At 40.7% G+C, this 9,823-nt stretch overlaps 1 protein-coding gene across 7 annotated transcripts in view; it reads right to left on the reverse strand.

The window, feature by feature from the left end:
• Positions 1–9,823, reverse strand: part of mecom (MDS1 and EVI1 complex locus) — a 169,461-nt gene that overhangs the window by 151,301 nt on the left and 8,337 nt on the right. The window lies entirely within an intron of this gene.

The following is a 9,823-nucleotide window of genomic DNA, read 5'->3' on the forward strand; positions in this document are numbered from 1 at the left end:
CGGCGACACACAACACGGCGCCAGGACAGAAGTCAGACAGATGGACAAATAGACAGATAGACTTTTTGGACAGACATCCTGTCTCGAACTGCCAATAGATACAACAATTAAGTCAGGTCTGGTCATTTTCATTTCCCTGACCTACGACCCTGAAGTCCTACGCATGTGCGGAGACAAATTACTACTGCCATTGGTTTTGCCAACAACTCCAAATACGAGGACGTACTGTGAGAAGGCTGCGACAGCGGACATAAATCATACCTGTATTTGATCTGCTGGGGTTCTGCACTGGCTGGCGATGTGACAGCTAGCATGACCCTGTGTCTCGGAGCCCCCGCCCCCCCAGGGGACGAGATGGGTCACAGATTTGCTGTGACTGTGGTATAAATCCCAGGACAATTATGGTGTTTCGTTTATTCTTTTCATGGGTCAAACTGGTCAGAAATACACAAACACATACAAAGCAATGTCGAATGTTAAGATCCAAATAAGTTTATACAGTCAAACCTAAATAAAAATGTATGAAATTTGTACGAAAACTCGAAAATTTATTAGCTTTTTAGGCAATTTTTGGTGAAACATAGTCCAAAAAAAAGGACCACCATCAAAAAAAGATGTTGAGAGAAAAAAACTATGACTATGACAAGTCAAAACTATGATTATTCAATATCCAGCATTAAATCATCAATGAAGAAAAGACCTAACTAATAATAAATAATCATAACACCTCAATAATAACAACAATTCCAACCATGGAATGTCTTTCATTTCATCTGGAACTAACATGGATTGTTGCAAAGACTTCCAACAATTTGGTACAAGTTGTCACTAGTCATCAAACTAAAAAAACTGTTGTTGTTTTCAACTATTGATTAACATTGGGGACGAGTGATTAGTGTGCAGGCCACACAACTAGAAGACCCAAGTTTGATTCCACGTGCGTGCATGGGTTTTTCTCCGGTTTCCTCCCACATTCCAAAAACATGCTAGGTTAATTGGCGACTCCAAATTGTCCATAGGTATGAATGTGAGTGTGAATGGTTGTTTGTCTATATGTGCCCTGTGATTGGCTGGCCACCAGTCCAGGGTGTACCCCGCCTCTTGCCCGAAAAGACAGCTGGGATAGGCTCCAGCACGTCCCTGACCCTAGTGAGGATAAGGGGTATAGAAAACGGATGGGCGAATGTTATATAAGGGAAATGATCGTCACACCTTTTGGATTCCAAGATTGCTCCAATGCTGCCCATAGATTGGCCTTTTGTTGTTGCCAGCGTGAGGCTGTTGCCCAAAGACGGCTCATGAGGACCTCAAGAGGGTCGCTGGAGCCTAGCCCAGCTGTCTTCGGGCGTGAAGGGGTACACCCTGGACTGGTGGCCAGCCAATCACAGGGCACATATAGACAAACAACCATTCACACTCACATTCATACCTATGGACAATTTGGAGTCGCCAATTAACCTAGCATGTTTTTGGAATGTGGGAGGAAACTGAACCCTGGACTCCTAGCTGTGAGGTCTGCGTGTTAACCACTAGACCACCGTGCCGCCCCTCATGAGGACAAGCAGTAGAAAATGAATGAATGAATGATTAACATTGGTTAATATTGTTTCCCACTTTTGTGATCAGTATAACTCTTAAATTTATTTAAAAAAGAATTGTCTGTTTCATGATGATCAGAGTTATTTGAAGCTAAAATTGTGTAATATGTCCTTTAATTTCTTTACAATTGTTTTTTGAATGTGTTTTTTGAATGCCTTTTTAATGTGGTTCTTATTAACTGTACAGGCAATAGTTTGTTGACTGTCATGTCAATGTATCCATTGTGTACAGCCGTGCATATTGCACAGCAACTTTATAAAAATTCAAAAGCATCCCGAAGATGAAGATTAGTGTGTCACATCAAGAAGTGCCCTTCAAAGTTTCTAGCGTTCTAATTATACGGTTTAGACCCAGACTTTGCAGCTTGAAAACCCCAAAGGTAACAAGTCTCCAGGCTAAACAAAATCAGAATTGCATTAAAACCCGAGAAGCATTTCATCAGAGGCAGAAGGTCCCCGTGGTCCAAGACACCTGTAATAGAGTTTCCTTTCTCTCTGACACCAAACATTTCAACTCCTTCTTTCTCCTCCCGCCTGCGCAAAACGACACATTTTCCAATGATCAAATCAGACCAAACAAATTCCATTTGTTAGAAGGAGGCAGAAACGCTAGAGCCCACAACAATTATATTAGCGTCACTCAGCATAGCGCTGGTTTTGTTTTAATAGAACAACACCGAAGAAGAGAAGACCAAATGCGGTAATTTAAACTGACTCTTTTGCTCCACTGTTATGCTTCTTTGCATCGAGGAAAACCCAAAAAAGTGAGGCCCGAAACATGAAAGCGAGGAAGCGAAATCATCTAAATACTACGATATTTTCTTAAATCAAAGTCAATTCAAAATAAAGTTGTGAACTACGCCAATCCCAACACAGACTAACGTGTCTGAAACAAATACATATTCTAAAATTGGCTGCTCGGTTCAAAGGAACGATTCAATGCCCTGGGAATACAAAGACCTGAATGAATGAGAATATTCCCAGTTTTCCGCTACATCCTTTTCTTTCTTTTGATATATATTTCATATTTCATACACTGTCCTGTAATCCCTCATTATTACAGTTGTCAGCAATGGCAATTCCGAGATGATATAGTGAACAAAAGTTCTCCTCTCATCCCGTGTGGAAGTGGTAAAATGTTGGCTTGTTACTTTTTTTCCCCCCACTACGTTTGAAACATTTATTCATTCATTCACTACCGCTTTTTCCTCCGGAGGGTTGCGGGGGTGCTGGAGCCTATCCCAGCTGTCTTCGGGCGAGAGGCGGGGTACACCCTGGACTGGTCGCCAGCCGATCACAGGGCACATATAGGCAAACAACCATTCACACTCACAATTTGGAGTCGCCAATTAATTTTGGAATGTGGGAGAAAACCCACGCATGCACGGGGAGAACATGCAAACTCCACACAGAGATGGCCGTGGAATTGAACCCTGGTCTCCTAGCTGTGAGGTCTGCGTGCTAACCACTCGACCACCGTGCCGCCACGTTTGAAACACTTTCTGAAATTACAGTTGAGCAACGTGTTGTAAACAAAGAATAGTCGGAGTGTAAAGATGATTATAGGGGTGTTATATTATTTCTACAGGGCTTTAATAATGCAAAAAAAATAGTTTTCTGTAGTCTAACAAGAAATATTCAGTCTTTCATTCATTTTCTACTGCTTATCTTTGCAAGGGTTGCAGGGGTGCTGGAGCCTATCCCAGCTGTACACCCTGGACTGGTCGCCAGCCAATCACAGGGCACATATAGACAAACAACCATTCACACTCACAACTCGGAATACAATTTAATAGTCGGATCTGGAACCAGTGAACTACGATAAATGGGATGACTATAGTGCTGTTTTTGAAGTTCCGTATGTCTGACTTCCTGAGACCAGGGTTCAATTCCACCCTCAGCCATCTCTGTTCTCCCCGTGCATGTGTGGGTTTTCTCCGGGTACTCCGGTTTCCTCCCACATTCCAAAAACATGCTAGGTTAATTGGCCACTCCAAATTGTCCATAGGTATGAATGTGAGTGTGAATGGTTGTTTGTCTATATGTGCCCTGTGATTGGCTGTGATCGACCAGTCCAGGGTGTACCCCGCCTCTCGCCCGAAGACAGCTGGGATAGGCTCCAGCACCAGCACCCCCGCGACCCTTGTGAGGAAAAAGCGGTAGAAAATGAAATGAAATGTCATAATGGAATTCTCACAGAAGAAAAACGATCATATTCAAACATTTGGCATCGAGAGAAGGCGATATTTCCCTTGTTTCTTGTTATTAAAATAAACAGACAAAGATGGCTGTGATGAAGTGGTGTGTGACTGTGATGAAGGCTGAGAAACAAAGACAAACCAAAACCTGACAGACAGGCAAACAGACAGAGACTTGACTTTAGGGAATATGATTCTGCCAGAGTATGATCCATATGGACTCCATGGTGTCAAAGGGCATCCTCTCCACAATGACTCATCATCACTCAATGGTGGTCATGATGGGATAGCCTGCATTTGTGTGTGTGTGTTTTTAGGAGGTAAGTATTTGTATAAATTTAAATCTTTGAGAGATAGCACAGGATAAATGAGCAGTTTTGCTATTCTTGGCCTCTCAGGAAAAAAAAGAGACCTCTCTGTTGTTTTACCAGCGCTCGGGCCAAAGACTGTCACCCACCATGTGAGTTTGTTCCTTCATCAACATTTGCCAAAAATGAGGAAAAACACTAGTGAGAAGGTGAAAATAACATTCTCTGAAAAAAGATTCATGTTTGAAAATGTATGTAATTATTGCCATTGATGAGGTGAACAATCTAAACCAGGGGTCTCAAACATGCGGCCCGCGGGCCAAATGTGGCCCGTAGGACACTAGTTTGAGGCCCCCGCCTTGATATGAAAGTTTAATGTTAGCGCAGCCCGTGCAAGTTTGATATGGATGCTGTATGGTATCATGTACCCAGAAAAAATTATTACGTTTGATTAATGTTCATGTTAAAGGTTAAACAACTGTTAATAGTTATCCTCGCTATCCGTGTGGAAGTGGTACGTTTTTGGCTATTTAAGTTTAAAGGAAATAACTTGAAGGCTACCGTTTAGGTCGCTAGCGCTCTAGTTTGCATGTGTCCCAAGACCCTGCAGTTGCGCAATATGTTGTAAATAAAAAGAGTATAAATGTGACTATAGTCGTGTTTTGTCATGTCTACAGGGCTCTAATAATGCTTTGTTCATTTTAATCTGAAAAAAATAATTTGTCTACGCACCAACTTGATATGGTTTCTTAAGTTTTTATTATTTGCCGTTTTATTATTATTATTATTATATTTATTTATTTATTACTGATTGATTGATTTTCTTTATTCTTGATTTGTTTATTTATTTTTCATCTTATTTTGTGTAGAAAAATAAAAAGTAAGATATTTGAGAACAGTGGAATGTTTTATCAGAGCTTTTCTTGTAGAAAATTGGAACCAAAGCGAAGTTTTTAATTTTTTGTTGTTTTTAATAAATGTGTTTTTTTTTTTTTTTGGAAAACCTGATGCGGCCCAGTCTCACCCAGACCCGAGCTCCAGTGGCCCCCAAGTAAATTGAGTTTGAGACCCCTGATCTAAACGAACCATTGCAGTGTTCCCACCCTTATACTTTTCACTCTAATGCCTATGCATCTTTTGTCATTGAATGTTGATGCGAGTGGCTGCATCCAAGCTGGAGCATGACCCGCCGTGCTAACCAGCCGAGTGCACCGCTCGACCTCTCTTAGATTGAACTGTCAGATGGCAGCGATTAATGGTTGGGTATGGAGAGAAAGTCGCACCCGCAAGGTCCCACCCGATGGTGCCCTGCAATAACCCATAGATGGAATTAGCCTAGCTTATTTCTAGGGTCCATTCTTGGAGGTTTGTATCCTTTCTACCAAAAGGGTATAGAAGTGCGGTAGGTTAGGAAAAAATTTGAGGGTGTGAAAGAATTGTGTGGAAACTCCTTGAAAACATGAATGGATATTATATATGTGGGAATATGTGTTTATGGGTGCAGATAAATCTTATCACGTATGAATTACTGCCTTTCAAAGTATGTACAGATTCGGCAACAGTGACTGAGGATTTGAGATAATCTGAGATTAAGTTCAGTGGTAAAAGAGGAAGGATAAACAGGACTAATCAAAGTGCTCAGATGGAATAAAATTCATCTGAAAAACAAAAACGTCAAATATTGCTGAGATTTTCCCACCTGGGACAAATTAATTGTGCCTGAATTCAAATGAACTTCTATTGCAGTCCATCATAATCCATCCACCCAAGTTCTACTGCTTATCATAGGTCGGGTCAGGGGGGGCGGCAGCCTCAGCAGGGAAGTGCAGACCACATAACAAACAAAAACAAATCCACAAATGTGAGTTTCTGTACTAACCGAGAAAGACAGGAAAACCTACAAGTATCTAAATAAGTCCATGTAACTACACTGTAAACCCGAATGTTCAAAGTACTTAAATAAATGAAGTTATGCACACTCAAAGTTCTTAAAAAAAAGTTCCAGTAACTTAATTATGTCAAGTTTATTTAACATGTTGTTCCATTTTGAGTATTTTAACTAATGTGTTTTGATTAAATTGAACTATGGCTATATTAAGTAAGATAACTTAAAATTTTCTTAAAAGTTCGACTTATAAATTGCCAGTTTGCATTATCTCTCTTTATGGTTTATTTAACTTGTAATTTTTGATTAATATGAACTTTTTGCAGATTTGTGTAACCTACTTAAAAGAATTTGTCGTTACTTATAAAAAAAAAAGTATTGATTAAACATGAATAAATCAAACCAAGAATTAATTAAGAATAAATACATTGCATCAGCTAGATTAGGTTACACATGCACACCTTCTTCCTATGGAAAGAGTTGAAATAGAACGAAAATTAAAAAATGAAGAATGCATGGTAGAGAGAATGCGAAAAAGAAAGCTATTTCTCTCTCCACCCCAAAATTAAAAAAAAGTATATCTAATATCAACTCCAAATATTAAAGCTCTGATATACTCAAATTTTTTAGTTAACTCAAAAAAAAGTGTCAACTGATTGCCTCACTTTTTTTGAGTTCTGCTAACTTATTCGGGTTTACAGTGTCGTGGTTAGCATGTCTGCCTCACAGCATGCTTGCACGGGTTTCCTCCAGGTACTTTAGGCTCCTCCCACATTCCAAAATGCAAGTTAGGTTAATTGGACGCTCCAAATTGTCCACAGGTGTGAAAGTGAGAGTGAATGGTTTGTCTATATGTGCCATGCGGTTGACTAGTGTTGACTGGTGTACCTCAAGAGTACGTATATCCCACAAAAAGTCAGCTCAGGTCTGACCCAAATGAGGACAAGCGGTATTAAAAATACGTGAAAGCATGGACCGGATGTACGCCACCTCTCGTCCAGGTCTTCTGGGACAGGTAGGACATGTCTTGAATTGTGCAACATTGGCTATCGTCCGAGTGCCACTGTATTTCTAATAATAATAATACATTTTATTTGTATAGTACTTTTCAGAGTACTCAAATACGCTTTACAGTAGAGGAAAATAAATAATAAAGATGCATTAAAATACAATATCCAAACATTGATTCAGAGCTGGGCGGCACGGTGGTCAAGTGGTTAGCGCGCAGACCTCGCAGCTAGGAGACCAGGGTTCAATTCCACCCTCGGCCATCTCTGTGTGGAGTTTGCATGTTCTCCCCGTGCATGCGTGGGTTTTCTCCGGGTACTCCGGTTTCCTCCCACATTCCAAAAAACATGCTAGGTTAATTAGCGACTCCAAATTGTCCATAGGTATGAATGTGAGTGTGAATGGTTGTTTGTCTATATGTGCCCTGTGATTGGCTGGCCACCAGTCCAGGGTGTGCCCCGCCTCTCGCCCATAGACAGCTGGGATAGGCTCCAGCACCCCCCGTGACCCTCGTGAGGAAAAGCGGTAGAAAATGAATGAATGAATGAATGATTCAGAGCTAAAACAAGGCTAAAAGAGGGGAGAGGCGGGGCGCAGCAGTCCGGTATAAAAAGTTAGACATTAAAAACGCATTCAAAAAGATGGGTTTTGAGTTGTTTTTTGAAGGAGGGAAGGTCGGGGCAAGCACAAAGTGAATGGGGCAAAGAGTTTCAGTAGGGTCGCAAGGGTATGCTGGAGTCTATCCCAGCTGACTTTGGGTACATCTTGGACTGATCAGCAGCCAACTGCAGGGCACATTCACACTCACATTAACGCCAAAGAGATCATGTACGTCTCCAATTAATCCAGCATGCATATTTTTGGAGGTTTGGCGGACAGAAAATTCGAACTCCACACAAAGATGCCACTTCTACGAATTATCGTGGACTTTATGCTTGCTTGTGTCACCGCTGCATTTGCAATCCTTTAGTTAATCCTTTAGTTAATCACTGTTTGCACTTCTCACAAGAGATTGCTAAAATGCTAATATCGCTTATGTTCTGCAGAGATGAGAGCATTGTCTGGTCTTGCTGCGTCTGTCTTCTGGCCCGAGCGCAGTCGGCCCACACGGCCATCTTGTGTTGTACTTGGCTGGCTGTCTGCTAACTGTCAGCGCGGTATCTCCTTACACTGACGAATGTGAAGTTTCCAGACCTTTCCCAAAACTTTTATTCCCTTGTTCCAACGCCTCATCTTGAGGAATGGTGGAGAAAACAAGGGTTCCTCCGCCTGGCCGTTGCAGCCTTCCTGATGAGGAGTGCCAATGTTGAGAGGCGCTGAGTCTAAATTTAAAACGTTCCCTCCTCGGGGGTAAGAGAGGTGATGAGGGGTATGGAGGCAGTCATTGAAAGAGATGCAGAAAAGACATGATAAATGAAAAACACAAGAAATGGGGTGCGAGAGAACGTGCAAGAAACTATTTTTGAGCGCGAGACCATAATCCTCCGAACATGTGAATATCAGGGCCAGTAGGGGTTTGCCGTGGTGTGTGAAACAAAGATAAAATCGATTAACTTGTCCACTGACCCAGTGAGCAGTGACGGCCCCCCATTGCCGCGGTCCCGCCACAACCCTGACATAGACATCCCGGCCCTCGGCCCCCGAGGGACCCTTCTGGATACTGAGGTGAACAAAGTGGTGCCCTTCTGTCAAACTAAAGGCCTCAAGAACCAGCAAAACAACAAACTGTGCAGCGATGCTTCACTGCTCCCTGATTCCACAGGAGACAAAAAAGATGTAGTGGACTGCTGAAAGAAGACATTGTGATTAAGAACTAGGACACAACTACTATAGGGAACATTTTACCCACAGGATGCAAGAATATACATTTATTATTCAAATATAATAAGAGAAAGCCCAAGTACTAAGAGACTGAGCTACTGCTAACCCAGTTTGTTTGGTTCTTTTAAGAAGAAAGAAGTTGTTTGTACAAATCCTTCTATTTGTTCCTACAGTTTGAGTTGTTAACACTTTGGTCCTTTCATGCAGCTAAATGAGATGCAGTGAAGCTGTACACCAATGTACTACATTTGTACAAACTTTTGAATTAATACTTCTCTGGTAAGCTTATTCAATATTAAGCATTAGTGTCTCCATGAAGGCATTAAGTATGGAACCTTGGTTAGTGTCATTAGTCCATTCCAGAAGTTTGGATTCCTAACCAAAACGTACTCTTACCAGATAATAATAACGCATAACCAGTTAATCTGTTCCAAAAAAAAAAAAAATGTGAAGACATCACCTGCATAAAATGATTCAAAACGCATATAAAGATTATTGAAGGGATAAATACACGTGATAATTTACTAATTTTTGTTAATTTATATGCATTTAAAATTGCTGTATGCATGTAAAACTACAATAACTACAAAAATAAAAACATGTTTTTGTTTACATTGTCGTCGTGTAACTGTGTTAGTTAGCAAAAAACTACAGCCAACCACTGATGACATCATCAACAGGTGACAAAGCTGACTTTTGGTTCCTGTTTCCAGGATGTTTTGTGATTTAAAAAAAAAATACACAGTTATGCTCACACAGTGCATTAACAACACAACAAGTTACAACTGAAAAACATGCTAACCGGGGTGGATGCTAACCAAGGTTCCACTGTATAAAGCTTTTCTGGTACTGATATTGTATTGTACTTTATTACATTGTGCAGGTGTAATTAATTTATTAATTTATATGCATTTAAAATTGCTGTATGCATGTTAAAACTACAATAACTACAAATATGAAAACATGTTATTGTTTACATTGTCGTTGTGTAACTGTGTTAGTTAG

Source organism: Doryrhamphus excisus, chromosome 8 (genome assembly GCF_030265055.1).
Source record: "Doryrhamphus excisus isolate RoL2022-K1 chromosome 8, RoL_Dexc_1.0, whole genome shotgun sequence".
Lineage (NCBI taxonomy): Eukaryota > Metazoa > Chordata > Actinopteri > Syngnathiformes > Syngnathidae > Doryrhamphus > Doryrhamphus excisus.